Raw genomic sequence first — 16,336 nt, forward strand, 5'->3', positions numbered from 1 at the left:
GGAATTAGATTTCGGAGATTAGATAGGGTTTGACTGTAAGCCTATGGGCAGGAAAGGAAAAGCCACTGATATAGAAGATGAGGCCGAGAAGGAATTCATTGTGTAAATATTTATTTATTAATATAGAAGTGCAATTTTTGAGTTTGTGTGGTGTGTATTGAGTAATTGAATTATAAACTGTGTGTGGATTAGAGTAGTTTTGCATAACATAAGTTTGCAGGGAATTCAAAAAGAATCCAAGAGAGAGGACAGTGCTCAGAGGAGTATTGTGATGATCGGATAGTGTTGGAGTCTAACTGAATAACCAAGTCAAAGCTCAGGAGTGGTAGCATTTAAATAATACGCAGAAAAAATTTCAGGAAGGAGTCAAGCAGAAGAGTAATCAAAGATTGAAATTAGTGAAAGGAAGAAGTAATGAAGCAGCAGTGCACAGGAACCATTGGATTAGTTGGATCAACGAACAGGATTAATGGAAGATGAGCGGTGGAGATCTTATCAGAGGAGATTAAGTTAATAGATGGATGGATCACATCAAGGCACATGTCGAGAGAAGGGTGGAAAACGTGCAAAATGATGGAGCGGTCTTTGTAGGTGGTAAGTAGTATCTCGCGCACCCTAAAAGCTGTAAGTGGTATTCTAAAATTGCATGCGATTACCCTTAGCGGCCAGCACATAGCATGAGAAAACCATTTTCTCGTGTGCTCTCGATCTAATATCGGTTGTGCATGTAATCACACTATATGGCTTGATCATCGTTGGATTGAGGTAGGAGAAATAAACGGTGGAGATTGGCGAGGCTAGTTGGCACGAGTTATTATGCCATAATCGTCGAATTGAGGAATGAGATCAGCGACAAAGATTTAATGCACTAAAGAGAGCATTGATATATGTGCAAAGCTTTGTGGAATGGAGCAAAGGTAAGGTTTAAGTGTGGATTATGAAATATTTCTATTATACGGAAATTATAATAGAAATGAGTAGAATAAATGTATTATGTTTAATGTTGGGTTAAACTGAAACCAGAGTTAAAAGGGTACTATTGGTATGTGCGGGTAATAAGAATTAACCAAATATTATGAAGGATTTATAAGGTTCCACTCAAAGGTTTATAAAGGTCCAGCCTTTTGAGAGTTAAATAAAACATTTCTGCATAGAGTTCATTGAAGGAGCATCAAACCTTGGTTTATGAAGGTTTTACTCGGAAGTAATATTAAAATTCCGGAGGCATAGTGTGACATGAAATTTTATTTGCGTAATGTGGGTAGATGCGGCTTTTGGCTGCCTCAATATTTATTGTTTCATACCTAATGACTGTTCTATTTATAGTAATATATGCCTTCATATTTATCTATGATTTGCAACCAGTTTCATACCTGTGTAATTAGGTAATTATTTTCATGGTTATTATTTCCTCCATATATATATTATTTGAAAATAGCTTGGGTTAACCTTCACATATATATGGATTGGCATTCCAAAATATAACTCTAGCTAAATATTTATATAAATTTCACATACTTGCACATTGTACCTTCTTTTCTCTTTTCTGTACATTTGAACATTTCCATATAATCTACCAATGCTTGTTAATCATTAACTCCATTGTACATGAGTCTTAATGAAATTTTTAGTCATTAGCTCCATTGTACATGAGTCTTAATGAAATTGTTAATCATTAGATCCATTGTACATGAGTCTTAATGAAATAAAAGTATATATTTCAAAGATTTATCTTTATACATCTCAAGAAAGCCTATAATTTTTTGTTTTTTTTTTTTTTTTTTTTTTTTTTTTTGTACATTTCAACATTTCCATATAATCTTCCAATGCTTATTAATCATTAGCTCCATTGTACATGACTCTTAATGAAATAAAAAAAATATATTTCAAATATTTATCCTTATACATCTCATGAAAGCCTATAATTTTCTTTTCTCTACATTTGAATATATCTTTATAATCTTCCAATGATGGTTAATCATTCACTCTATGGTACATGATTCCTAATGAAATAAAAGTGTAGATTTAAAAGCTTCATGTTATATGTAATTAATTAAAATATGGATTTCAAATCTTTAAATTTTCCAATGCTCGTTAGTCATTAGCTCTATTGTACACGATTCCTAATGAAGTAAAAGTATATATTTCAAAGCTTTATGTTATAAGTAATTAATTAAAGTATACATTTCAAAGATTTATGTTATAGGTAATTAAAATTCTATGTTGGTTGTGTAATGTATTTTCTCAAGCTTGGACCATTCTCTATGCAAATAGTCACAATACAAGACTTATTAGTTAGGCATATACTCTTTCCTGATTTGTATAACACAATCACATGCACTATGCATATCCCATAATACATGTTACTATGAGTATACACATTCCTTCTTCGTACCAAACAACCCTTATGAGTGAATACAACGTAAAAATATATCTTCTAAAATCACATCAATAAAACACGATGCAATATTCACATACTTATCTCAATATTCATTTTCTAAGAAATAATAGGGAAACCAGCACGTTCCACGAGTTTTACTGCGAGCAACTTGCCCTATCTTCGGATCCCTATTTCTCTCTTGTGCTCTCTATAACCAAAACTGTCCAAACTGATCCTACTCAATGGTATTTATTATATTTTTCCCAATAGATATTCTCCATAATGAAAATTGTCTAAATTGATTCCACTCAATGATATTTATTATCTTTTTCCGATAATGAAATTTGTCTAAATTGATTCCACTTAAGTTATTTATTATCTTTTTCCCAATAGATTTTTAGTCTATTTTTGCCTAGGCTTTTTTAGATGAGAAAGACATTTTCTTTTTCATTTACCAGCAGGACTTTTTTATTCTTTCTGTTGTGCTTATGCCTATCATTTTACTCAACTTAACCTCTCTTTCAAGCTAAGCTTTTATTATTTCTACACAACATAATCTGACTTTCTTTTTCTTTTTGTTGTGCTTATTCCTATCATTTTACTCAGCTTACCCTCTCTTTCAAGCTAGGCTTTTATTTCTACACAACATAATCTGTAGTTCTTATGTCTGGCTGGTTTATTTCTACACAACATAATCTGTAGTTCTTATGTCTGGCTGGTTTATTTCTACACAACATAATCTGTTTCTCCAGTTATGTTGTTTCCCTTGTCGTAATTTGTAATTTTTCTAGCTAGAATTTTGAAAGGTCCATGTGAACTTAACAAATTCTTGGATAGAAAGGAAGCCTACAATACTCACAAGCCATTTCCTATATCATTTTCCAAGTGAAAACGTTTATACATTAACTTAAATTTCTTTTAAGTAAGTCAATTTGACTTAGTCTTCGCCCCTAACATTTCCCACTTCAATATTTACAAAAAAAATACAAAATAATAAAATTCTAAAAACTAATTGCTCTATCGGTATCATAAACAAGATGAAGCAAATCACAAACAAGATCATTTCCAAGTGAAAACATTTATACATTAACTTAAATTTCTTTTAAGTAAGTCAATTTGCCTTAGTCCTCGCTACTAACATTTCCCACTTCAATATTTACAAAAAGATACAAAATAATAAAATTCTAAAAACTTATTGCTCTACAAGTATCACAAACAAGATGGAGCAAATGGTTGATTCTTTCCATGCTTAGCATCTAGCCTATCTAAAGTGTCAACATAGATCCATGTTAACCTCAAATTTATACAAGGATGAAATATCTAAAAAATCTTTTTTAATTTAAGAGATTTGTGCTACAAGAACTTTATTTTTTTTAGGTTAACCCCAAACTTATACCAGAAAAATCAAATATCTAGAAATCCTTTTTAAGTTAAGAGATTTGCACTTCAAGAAATTTTGTCTTTCTAAAAAGTAAAAACTTCAAAAATCTATTGTTATTCATAAATCTATTGTTAACATGCATATATCATAAACCTATTGTTAACATGCATGAATCTATACTAGTATATTTAAATATTCATGCCTGAATCTATGCTAGTATGTTTAAATATTCAAATATCATTGATTAAATAACCAACTCAATTTATTTTAATAATTGAAATATTAAATATATTTAATCGTATTTTAACCACTAATGTTATGCACTTCATCTTAAAGATTACTAGCACAGAATTTCAAAAATAGATGATAAGATTATCATTATTATTTTATTGCTAAATAAAAAGGTATAATTATATTTTCTAATATTTCATATTAATCTAAATTTAGATTAATTTAATTTCTTATTGTTATTAATTCAATGTATAATTTAAAGTATAGTATTTTTTGTTGAATTGAAGAAAACAGAAAGATTGTATTCCCACCATAATATTACAACCATTTTATAAATTTAAACAAATTTATTCACTTATCAGCGGAAGAAGGTAACATATTGAAGTTTATGAAGCTTTGTGAAGGGGTTGGCAGAGTACGTACCGTATGCATTTGAAAGCATGATGGTTGTTTGGAAGGACGCTGTAACAATCACGCATGCGATCATGAGGATGTAGTTGATTTCTGGAATGTATACCTGCCCTTCATATTTTTTTGAGGTGTGGATAATTTTTACGCGTGGAAAGCAACCAAGAGTCATCGATTGCTTCAAAATGGAGAATGTAGCAGAGATCATGGCCTGGCTCGCAATAACAGCAGCAGCAACCGCAATAACAAACATAGGCCAGAATAGAGGAGCTGGATAATAAAAGAGATTCAGTTTGTCTTTTTTAAACCAAAATAGAAAACAAAACCAAAGTTGAGAATGGTATTATAAAAATTGAATAAAAGCTTGGGGATTAAAGAAATAATCATAAAAATTGAATAAAAACAGGAGGACGTAAAGAAATAAATATACTTGGAATTGATTCGTAAAACACGTATGCGACATTGGTAGTTCGGTTCTTTGCAAGGTAAGCAGTTTGTCCGGCATATGCTAAAAGGACACTAGGGTAAACGATTGCCGTAAACCCAATCTGAAAGAGAAACAATAGTATCAGCAATGAATAGTATTTCTTTAATGCATGTAAAAACTAATTTGTTATTCCGGAAGTGAATTTTATATCTTAATAAATGTACAATTAGTTTAATGTTGAAATGAGGCGTTTCAGTACATATTGCATAAGGAAATAATATTCACATTTCGGATATTAATATTAAAGGTTAATAAGAATCAAAATAATTATCTTATCATATATTATATTTCTTTTAATTAATCAATTTAGTTAAATAGGAAAAATGTTAATTATTTTGAGATAAATATGAATATCTGATCTAAGAATACTACAAAATGTATTCTAGGTATTCCATTGAGATTTTTGATATGTCAATAACTATTGTAAAATATTTTGAGATTCAGTCTTTACAATACAACTAGTAATTATTGATAATTGAATTGAAATTATGAAATCCCTATTCCAAAATAAGAATGTTGATGTAATGAATGTTGATATTAAATACACATCTACTTTATGTCGATTTTTTTTACATAAAAAAATCCTCAGGAATAAGAGTTAAGGAAACCACACAACTAAACTGGAATTTTGGAATTTTTAAATGAAATGGCTTATCCTTGTTGGTAACATGCACAACCTCTTCAATTTAGCAGTGGATGAAGGCTCCCATAAGGCTTCCCGAAAGAATACTTGCAAAGCTTGAGTGTACATGTTGAGGTGAGGATAAAATAAGTCCCTTTAATTATATGAACATTATAATTAGTCCATTTGAGCCAAGTTGTACATAATTATTTTGGAAGCTAAGATTATCACGATGCAAGAAAGAGGCGAAAAAGGAGTTAGAGGCCAAATCAAGTTTAGAAGATATTTATATAATTCAACTACTAACCACCTTGTCACTCTTACAATTATTAAAAAGAATTTTTTTAATATTAAAGTTAATAATTATGAAGCTAAGCTTATCCCGAGTCAAGAAAGAGGTGAAAAAGGAGTTAGAGGCCCTTATAATATATTCATATAATTAGACTATTAATCATCTTTTCACTCTTACAATTATTGCAAAGAAATTTCTTAATATTAAAGTTGATGCACTATGTTGATTCATTGGATTTTGCAAAGCTTCTCACACCCTTAGTGGGAAATACTTTTGGAAGATGTTTGTATAAATAAAAGTTTCTCTGCAATTGAGGGTTACTGTGACATTTTTTCATGAGGATAACATTTCCAAGCATAGGACCTTAAGGGATGGTGGAAGAAATTACATAAAGGGTGTACATTTGGGTTACCATTTTTGTTTAGTGGATTTCTTGGAAGAAGAAGGCTATGTTGTCCATTTCTAACTAGTAGAGTTGTCACTGGACCTTTTTATGTTGTTGATATTGTTACTTTCAGTATGAGTTCTTATTTGTTTGGAAATAGTTTAAGAATTCTACAATATTTCTATTCTAAGATGTGGATATTTCTTTTCCAAGATGGGCATGAGTGTCAATACTAAAATGAAAGTCATGATAATTAGATCCTAAAAGACAATGTATGATACTTTTGTATGACAATAACAACTCTTAGGAAATTTATCTAGACATATATCTCAAAAAATATATCCTTCAAAAGCACAATTACACTTATAGCATTGATAAAAGGTTAATTGGATGGTGGAAAACTTATTATCCAGTCACAAACAATTGAAAATTCACACACACACAGGTATATAAAATCCTCTTTGAGGCAATCTTACCCATGTTAATTAAAATAGATGTGAGGTTTAGAGATGCAATAAGAAGAAAAACGATAGAACAGATCTAAAAGTAATTTATATGCTATAATCTCAAAATTAAAGAAAATATACTCTTTCCTATCATCCCATTTAATCAACCCATTTTACTATTGATATATTTCCTATCATCCTCATTCAATCAAGCCATTTTATCATTGATATCATAGCTATGAGGTATCTAATGTAAACGAACATGTTAAAGAACATGGAAGGTAATGAGACTCCTAAAATCTCTTCAAATTCTAAGAAGAACTTCTTCTTAAGTAAGGAAGAATAATGATGCTCAATATTTGCTAAAACATTAAGAGATAAATAAATAAATCATTTTTTACTTTAACAATAATGTTGAAAATGTCTATTATGATTTTTCTAGGTAATTATAGTGTTGATTATTATCCTCCTCAACCAAATTTAATTTTTGGAAGTGACATATTAAATTTATATATATATATTTTTTATTATTGTTTAGAAATATTAAAAATATATCTTAAATCTTTATTTTACTACTTACATTTATTATTAAAAATTGATCCTTTTGAAAACTTCAAAACACATACCCCAAATATCACATAAATAAAAAAAAAAACTATTAACATATAAAATATAACAAAGGGAAAAAATTATATCAGTTTTAAGAAAATCAAATACATGTAAAATATAACTTTACAACCATAAATAATTTTCATTACAATACCAAAAAGAATATAATAACCATATTTACTAAAATCAACTCATCTATATGGTTGGAATAAAAAAGAAACATATTAATGTTATTATAATTAAAAGTAAATATATTAATAAAATATCAAATTTTAAATATTAAATTATTGATAAAATATACATATTAATTTGATCAAATATAATTCCATATAAAAACTAATTAACTTATGATATACATTATTTCATCTCTTTGTGATCTTATGATTTTTTATTTCATGTTGATTATATCGTTTCATAATTCGGTGGTGTTTTAAACTTTTTCCAGAGATGTCAATTGTCAAAAGCACTTTCTTACACATTTATAGATTTTGATGCATTCACAAGTGCACCTCTTTCTTTCAAAATCAATAGTCAATGTCTACCTCTATGGTAAAGATCCTCGAGAATAGTGCTTGCGGTTAGAAATAGAGCATGTGGAGTTACTAATAACAATGATTGCAAAATACCTAATGGAAGGCATGGTGTAGTCCTTGATAATAGTGCTTACATACTTGATAGGGATAGTGATCACTCAATCCATGTGGACAATGGTCTCCCTCACTCTTAGTTGTAGGTTTACCATACTCTAAGTAATTTTTTTCAATTGTCACTTTTGCAAACTTTTTATTTCATAAGTGTCTATTTCACTTTCGCGACTATCTTTTTTTCTTTCTTTCACTTTCACAAGTGTCTCTTTTTTTTCTTCAGATTTCACATGCGTCACTTTTACTTTCTTTATCTTTTCTAAGTGGTGCTTTCACCTTCTATTGTTGTTATAGGTGTCGCTATAAACTATTTTCACTCTTGCATGTGTTGAATCTTAGAGCACTACTAGAGGCTTGTCTAGCACACTCTTTTGCATTAGTTGGTCATGTATGCCATAATAATATTTGCTAGAAACATTTCCATAGCTTGGCACACTTTCTAGTTGCATCTGAAACTTCTATCATAACTTGCATTCCAACTGTCAAAAAGCTATGTTTTAATTGTCACACTTAGAAACAAGTGTCACAATGCTATTTTTTAACTGTCACACTTAGAAACAAGTTTCGCTTTGCTTTCATTTCAATGTTTGCATGTTGATCGTGAGTCCCATTCATTCCATGGCTTCTATATTATGAAATTCATGTGTGAGATCCTATTTTGGATCCCATATGTATTTTGTTTTCTCACTTGTTCCACTAGTCCAACACTTAGCCAATTTTGGGGATCATCCCTATCCTCACATATTGTGCAACTCGTGAGAATGCTTAATATTATAGGCAAGTCATGAGTACTCTGCGCACTCCTAAGTATCAATGATGAAATCAGTACCTCTCAAATGTGTGTACTATGCTCATCTTAAGAACAAACTCCTCCACCTCCACATTGAGAAACCTTGGAGTCTAGACCATCAATCTAGTTTCTTCGCCTTTCCAATTGCACAGTTGATGGTTCCTCCTTCCCCATATTGTGCATTACGTAATTGTAGTGGATAGTCACTGTCATGCCAAACTATGTATTCCCTTTAACTACTATGCATTGCGTAGTTACAATGCCCTAACATGCCTCCCTATCTACCTAAATTGTTGAATTGTGCATTCCTTTCCTCTAGTGGGCCTCCTAATTCACATTGCACAATTCTTACGCAAATTAGGTCACCTCTAGGTCACTATAACCCTCAACTATGAAGTCATTGTAGTATTCCCCTCAATCACTTACGTTGCATAGTTATAATGGATATCCCCGTCCGTCTTGCTAAATAAAACCCCTCATTGTGCAGTACCATGTCCTATATTTTGTGCTACTATGCATTACATTGTTCTAGTGGAAAGTGAGCTCATCCCTTAGCCATTGTGATGCCCAACTGCACAATCCTTTCCTCATCTTCCTTGAGCACTCTACTTTACACATACTCATTCAATTGTCTTGTCACCTTGTCTCCTTGATTTGCCCACAATGAAAAACCTTGATAAGCCTTCATTAATTGAAATTGTGTAGTTGAAGAGGATATTTTGGTCCTCGCTACGTCCCTATAGTCCTTGTGAAATTATTAGGCTCTTGCTCTTAAAACCCTTTCATGTTCCTTCATCACAGTCAGAATCTTCCATGAGCAAGCAAAGGTAGAATGGATGGCTTCTAGACTCATGTTGGCTTATCATGAATGCACTTCATATATAGGTATTATCATTTGAGCATGTAAATTCTATCCTCAGGGGACGTCATCAAGGAATAGCTACAAGAAAGCACTCCCGAACAAGGAGTAGAAGAAAGAACCACCATGAAGGACATGAAGGATTCTTGGACCATGATGGAGAGATAGAAACTCATATTGACTTGGAAGGTTCTAATACTGATCTAGGCCCTTTGGAGGGTCGAAATGAAGTACAAAATAAATCCATCATGAAGTAATCAAAGTCATAACAATAAGGAAAAGAGCTTGGCATTGAGAAAATCAAGTCTTATGTCATCGTCGCCAAGTCATGGCTTCGGAGAGTTTCACCAAAAGAGTCATATGTATCAATGTATTTTTCCAAAACACTTTTTGAATGTGATTATTGTATTTTCAAAAACGAGAAAATATCAAATGTGTGGAAGTGCAAGGGTACCATAGGGAATTTTAACAGTCGCTAAAAAGTTTTAAATTCATGTATAAGCTCAAAGGTCACATAGCAATTTTAAAAGTCATAGTGTGAGCTCAAGATTCATGAGGGAGGTCAAGAGTGACATGGGTGGTGGAAAATCACCTCATTTTTTATAGATACACCCTCATAGTGAAAGATTAAGGACTTTTCACTCTTCAACTTCACTTCTATTGATTGGCATAAGGGATATGGTATTTCTTTGAAGGAGCAAGTGGCATCTTAATGTTCCATTATTGGGGCTACTATGGCGGCATTGTAAATGTGTATCTTGGGAATTTCACTTAATATGTGAAGCTCTTAGAACTGGCTCACTTTCATGCATATGTTATGAATTATTGTGTGACTATTCTTTCATTGTTTGTGGTGTATTTTTATGTTAACACATACTAATGAAAATGAAATCTTTCATTGGCTTTGGTATGCGTATTGTTGACTGTGTGTTTTTACTTTCTTTTATGATCATTTTTATCTTGTGAACTAATTTTCAAGTTAATTAATGGTTCTTTCATGCTCTTATGTGTCTTTGTTAGGATAGTACTACTAATTTTCTTCTATAGGTGCACCCTCTCTTCCCTTCTATGAAAGTAACTTATATACATTACAATTGTATGCCTCACAGTGTCAACTTACCTGATTGTTTCAAATATTGTTTGTATGATATATTACGTTGAAAATTGCAGCCAAGGAAAATTCTAAAGAATGATTGCAAGCAACCATGTTTCCCCGTTACGTCTCGTACTCCAAATTGTGTGTGGTGTTGATGGGGCTTCATATGGGGGAGACTCCGTATGTTGGCAGAATTCTAGCATCATAAAAAAGTGGTGCTAGAAGGTGGACAAAATGAAAAGTCCTTCACATTGAGTCAGTTTTGATTCTATAATCTTGAATGACTCATTTCCAAATCATAATCTTCATATTTTTTTCTAATATAGAAAATATTTTGCTCCCTGTGGAACTTATTTACAGCTTCTCTCAATTAAGTTTTGATGGCAAGGGTGGAATATCCATATCTGAGCATACATATCAATTTCTTAGGTTTTATGATTTTAATAACATGATTTATGAAGATTTTTCTTGTAAATTACTCACCATCACACTTGAAGGTTGAGTTAAGTTTTTGTGTCTTTCCTTACCAACTACTTCCATTCATTCATTTGAACAACTCTTGAAGGCACTTGATGCAAGAGCATCTGACCCCCTTAATCAAAATGCAAATTTTGAAGCGGAGCAAGGACGACGTGGACCATCAGAGCAAAACAGGGGGCAAATTCTGTTGAAACATGGCTAAAATGATGGAAGAGATAAGTCTATAGAAGACTTTATTAAATGTAATCTGCCATATGTATGTATGCATGTAGAGAGAATTAGGGACAGTTGAGGGATTCATGGAGATGATTTGATCGAATCCTTTCAGTGATCCGACCCAATTTATTTTATAAATGATGAACCTACATGTTCAATAGGGACAGAGTGAGAACATAGTAAATTTGTGAGAAAAGATTGATCAAAATGTAGTTGAAGGGGAATTTGTTCCTAAGGATGAAATTCCTTAGATCTGTAGCTATGCCGTGTATAATATAAAGTGTGTTTAAGTGTTGAATTGTGCGTTTATGTGTTGTTCATAGATAGTCTGAATATTTCATGTTGCAGGCTTGATCGACCATCAATCACTATAAGTATCGATGGTGATCCAATGATTGTATGGTGTGTCATGTGTAAACAGAGTATGGCAGAAACTGTGTTAATTGTAGAGATCCATCCATAAGCAGAAGATCAACGATGGAGGTGACAAAGAATGAGAACCATCGATCATATAGATCGACGATCATTGCATGGTGAAAGAGCACGACAGATAATCAGTGAAGAGCGGGTTTTAAATAGTGGAAGTGGTATTTCTGGCGACCTCAAATGCATAAGTGGTATTGAAGGGTGAGCATCCAATTCCACTCATTAAGTGACATGTAACAATAAAGAGGAGAGAGGAAATCACTTTTCGGGTGGTTAATCCTTGTACTAGTTGTTCGGTAGATATCATTGTGAGGCGTTGGATCAAATGAGGTGAAGATATACGATGTAGGATCAACGATTGGTTTCGTTGATCAGATGTAACGTCAACCATCGGATCGAGCGGTAGATCAATGGTATTTATTTGATTAGTGATCGATGATTAGAAATCAGAGAATGGAGACCGTAGTGGGAAAGAGATGGACTGAGTGAGGACCCGCCCATAATTATGCTTACGGGTGAATGTTTCTTGAAGTCTAGCTTATGTGTCTCAGAGTGGGTTTTCCCAAGTACTCCTTTGTATTGCGTTAAAGTGGTGTGGTTTCGGTTTTTAAAGAAAAATCTGAATAAGTGTATGCTCCTGTCTTTAAGGCCAAATCGCTATTTAAACACTTCTGATAGGTTTGTGGGCCATAACCCACAGGCCTCAAGATCAAAAATTTATAAAGAAATGGGAAATTGGTTTACGCCCAAAATCTCCTTTCATCAGCGCTTCACCAAGCATTTGTTAGGTGTGATTACTGAGATGTTTATAAAAGTATTAATCAACTTAGAATTAAATCTAATGAATCAATAGAGTATTTTACTAATATATATCTTCACATGAGTTATGAGTTTCTTGAAGAAGATAGGGATTGGGATTTCTTAAAGGAAAATTTCCAATATCCAGCTCAAATATCCTTGAATCAATATGAATCTGAATCCTTGGTTGATTGGGCTCTCCCAATGTATTTTTATCACGAGACACCTTAAATTATAGAGGAGGAACCTACTTCCCATTTTATCCCTTATCCTCCTCCTTTTTCATTACAAAACAAGGTAGTCTATAGTGTTATCACTAAAGTTGGTAAATCTAAAAATCAAATTGATGGTCCATTTACCCCTCGTACATTTTATCTTAATGGTCAACACAATATATGGGAAAAATTGGAATGTCTTGATCAATACAAGCAACCTAAGATGAATAATGCTCCCTTCATTCCCCTTTATCACATTAATGTACATAAATGAATTATCGAATCTGGTATCGTTAAAAGTGTTGTTTCTTGAAGGGACACCTGTCATCCTCTATTATCTACATGTCATGACCCTTTTTACCTTCATATTATTAACAAATCTACTCCACCATCTAGTTCTTCAAATACTTTTGATTTTCTATTTGTTTGTCCAAATGGTGATTTGGTATAAGGTGGTCACATTTCACACAAAGAGGAGAAAAATAGTGAAGATACTTTTGATATCTCTTCTTTGTTAAAGAACCTTATGTCATGATGACGTTCCCTCATTCTTAACTGCTCTTGAATATTTTGATCTTGAAAATCACTCAAATGAAATCAAATTTCTTGACCAAGAGAAAGCCTTAGACAATCGTCATTTTAATGACCATCATCTCATTGATGAATTCCTATGTACATCGACCAATATTTTGATTTCTCAAGAAGATCTTCTTACAGAAACTTCTTCTTCAACTTTACATTCCTCGTGTCGTATTGTTACAATGAATTAACTCATGATGAATATATTCCCTACTCTTTAAGTTTACAATATAATGAGAAGGACCATGGATTGACACAAGATGTTAAGGTTACACATGATGAATAAGAAAACAGTGAAGACATTGACCATCAATTCCATTCTTTACAACCTCCAGTCTTGCTTAAGGATAATTTTCTATTCAGGTTATTCATGAAATTTCTCTCATGAACAAATCCTCATTTACACAATCAAAATAATATTATGACTTGAGTAATATGTTCATTGAAGTTGTAAAATATGATCATACTAATCATCTAGATGGTTCACATGTGAATAATATTGATCTTATTGACTTAACTAATAGTAGTTGTCCACATGTAATTTGAGATCTCACTCAGGCCTCAGAATATAATTATTCAACATTTCAAAGTTTCATGTCTTATTAGGGAGTCGAGGCACTTCAACTCTCTCTGATCATTATGTGAGGTTATTACGAACCTCATGAGGTCCCCGCACTAGGTCATCCAATTTTTTTCCCAATATTTTTGTCTTCATATTATTTCAATGGATGTAAACTCTTTCTTGAAATATTTCCATTGTTTTTAAGTTATTTCTCTTAACTTTCAATATACAGTCTCTAACCACGTAGAGAGTTATTCTTTTGTTGATTTATCTTCATTCAAATGTCTTGTACCAAAATGGGGATTGGATTGTACATATTTTGTGGATCCACCACGCTATGAATTTTATCATTGTTATTATCATGAGAAATATTATAGTTAGTCGAAGGATGCATATCTGTTAAATGTTCTTGTGAATAATCAACTCCTAGTCTTTCTCTCGAATATTGTGATCTAATCACTTTCTTTCTAGCACAATATATCCTCTTGACTGTTGGTGAATACTTCAATTATTTGATGAACAAAATTCTACATCCTGAGACAGTAATTTCCCAAGTTGATACAAGGGTTGAATTTGATTCAACTAATGGTGACCCATTGTATTGTGATTGGTCTCATGAATTTTCTCTACTAGCATTAACTTTAATTCTTTTGATTTCCATGATGTTGGTTTAAATTGTAATCAAATACAAGGTATTGATTTTTTTACAAAACATTCAAGGAAAATTATTCTATCATTCAAATAATTTGTATAACCACTCAAATAGATCAATCTCCATGTTCTTACAATAAATAATTTTATGCCTTAACCAGCCCATCTTATCATAACACTAGCCTTAACATTTTTTCTTTCAATTAATCATTTTCTCACTAGTGTATTTGGTAATAAATTTTTTACACTTATCGATCCCATCAAGGCCATAAATTTTTATTCTCCATCATTTCAGTATTCAAATACTTGTCATATAGTTGAGGTACTTCAGCCTTCGCTAATGGTTATGCCAGGTTCTTATGATCTTGACAAGGATTTTAAACATAATCAGATCAAATTTCTCACACGAGATTCTTTGTTTAATCTAATTAGGTTGCTAGAAAATTTAGCTTCTCAAGAATGTCACGGTTTTCAAGGCGATTGTTTTGGTTACCATGATCAAACCTATGATTGGCTCAATATATCTTACTTAACAAGTTATGTCACTAATAATCAATTTCAATATTTCTTGATGTTTGCTAAGGCTAAAAATGCAGATGAAGATAAATTGATAGGAAACCTTTGAGGTTTGTATGAAAGTTGTTCTAATAAAAAAGGTAAGGCTCAATATTTGTTAAAGTTAATTTTTATGGCACATATTTTTGTTAATAGGAGAGGCCTTCAATTTTTTGTGCAATATATTTAAGTTGTTATCCTTAATTTGAGACATTTATCTATGTTGATTTTAATTGCTCGCATATTTGTAATTGCAAGTTGGGAGTAACTTCTATGGATATATTGGAAAATCCACTTCACATAGCCCTGACCTTATATCCATTTAGGTTAAGAGTAGGTATAGCTTCATTCTAGTTTCTTCTTACTTCCTTCCTACAATTTCTCTCCATTTAGTCTTTTATTTGGTTTCTTTCTTTTGTCTCACATGTTGATTCTCAGTTAAAGTTTCCATTTGTTTTTTTTCTTTCAATATTTTTCTCTTATTTCCATGTATTTTCCTTTGAATTTTGTTAATATTACCATGCATGGAAACTTATCTTGTTTTACTCAAGAGACAATGTGGCAAATATTTGAAAGGGTAATTGTGATGAAAAATAACACTTGGCTAGTCTATGATCTCCTTCCTTCTTTGGGTTTAGATATCTTTAAGGTTGTAAAATATGATTCTTTTTCAATTGGAAAGCTATATGTAAAACCATGATGCCCACATCTATCTTAGGATCTTCATTCCTTGACTTTATATGGTAATTAAATGGTGCTTTTCTTTCTAATCCATTCTAGTAGAGAAGGAAAAGGAGAAAAAAAAAGAGGGAGCATATTAATTTTAGAGGTATATAACAGTCTCTGAAAGAATAACCTCTTTTCACCTCAATAATTCAGGATCTCTCTTCCACCCTAGCGATATAAACACAGATAAAATTCTAATGAGAATATTGGGAAATAAAATAAGGGGTGAGAAAAGAGAAAGGATTCCCATGTAGAGAGGTGAAGTAAGTAACTTCACAAGGATACTAAATAGTCTCACAAGTAGCGAAGCAATGCTTGTTTTCATAAAGTGACTCCATCGGGGTACTCAACAGGCCTATTGGTGGTAGAGAAACATTAAAGATGGAACTAAAAATATTATCATCTTAAAGTCACAAATATATAATAACCTTCTCCAGGATCGAAGAAATTAGGATATAGTAAGCCTTCTAAGCGTGTTTATCTAAGAAAGGGGATAGG

At 31.9% G+C, this 16,336-nt stretch overlaps 1 pseudogene; it reads right to left on the reverse strand.

Annotated features, from left to right (window-relative positions):
• Positions 1–16,336, reverse strand: part of LOC149202681 (potassium transporter 5-like) — a 254,070-nt pseudogene that overhangs the window by 139,597 nt on the left and 98,137 nt on the right.

This window comes from Pinus tabuliformis, chromosome 2_1, assembly GCF_031772625.1.
Source record: "Pinus tabuliformis cultivar Carrire ecotype Pingquan chromosome 2_1, CPIR1, whole genome shotgun sequence".
Taxonomy (NCBI): Eukaryota; Viridiplantae; Streptophyta; class Pinopsida; order Pinales; family Pinaceae; genus Pinus; species Pinus tabuliformis.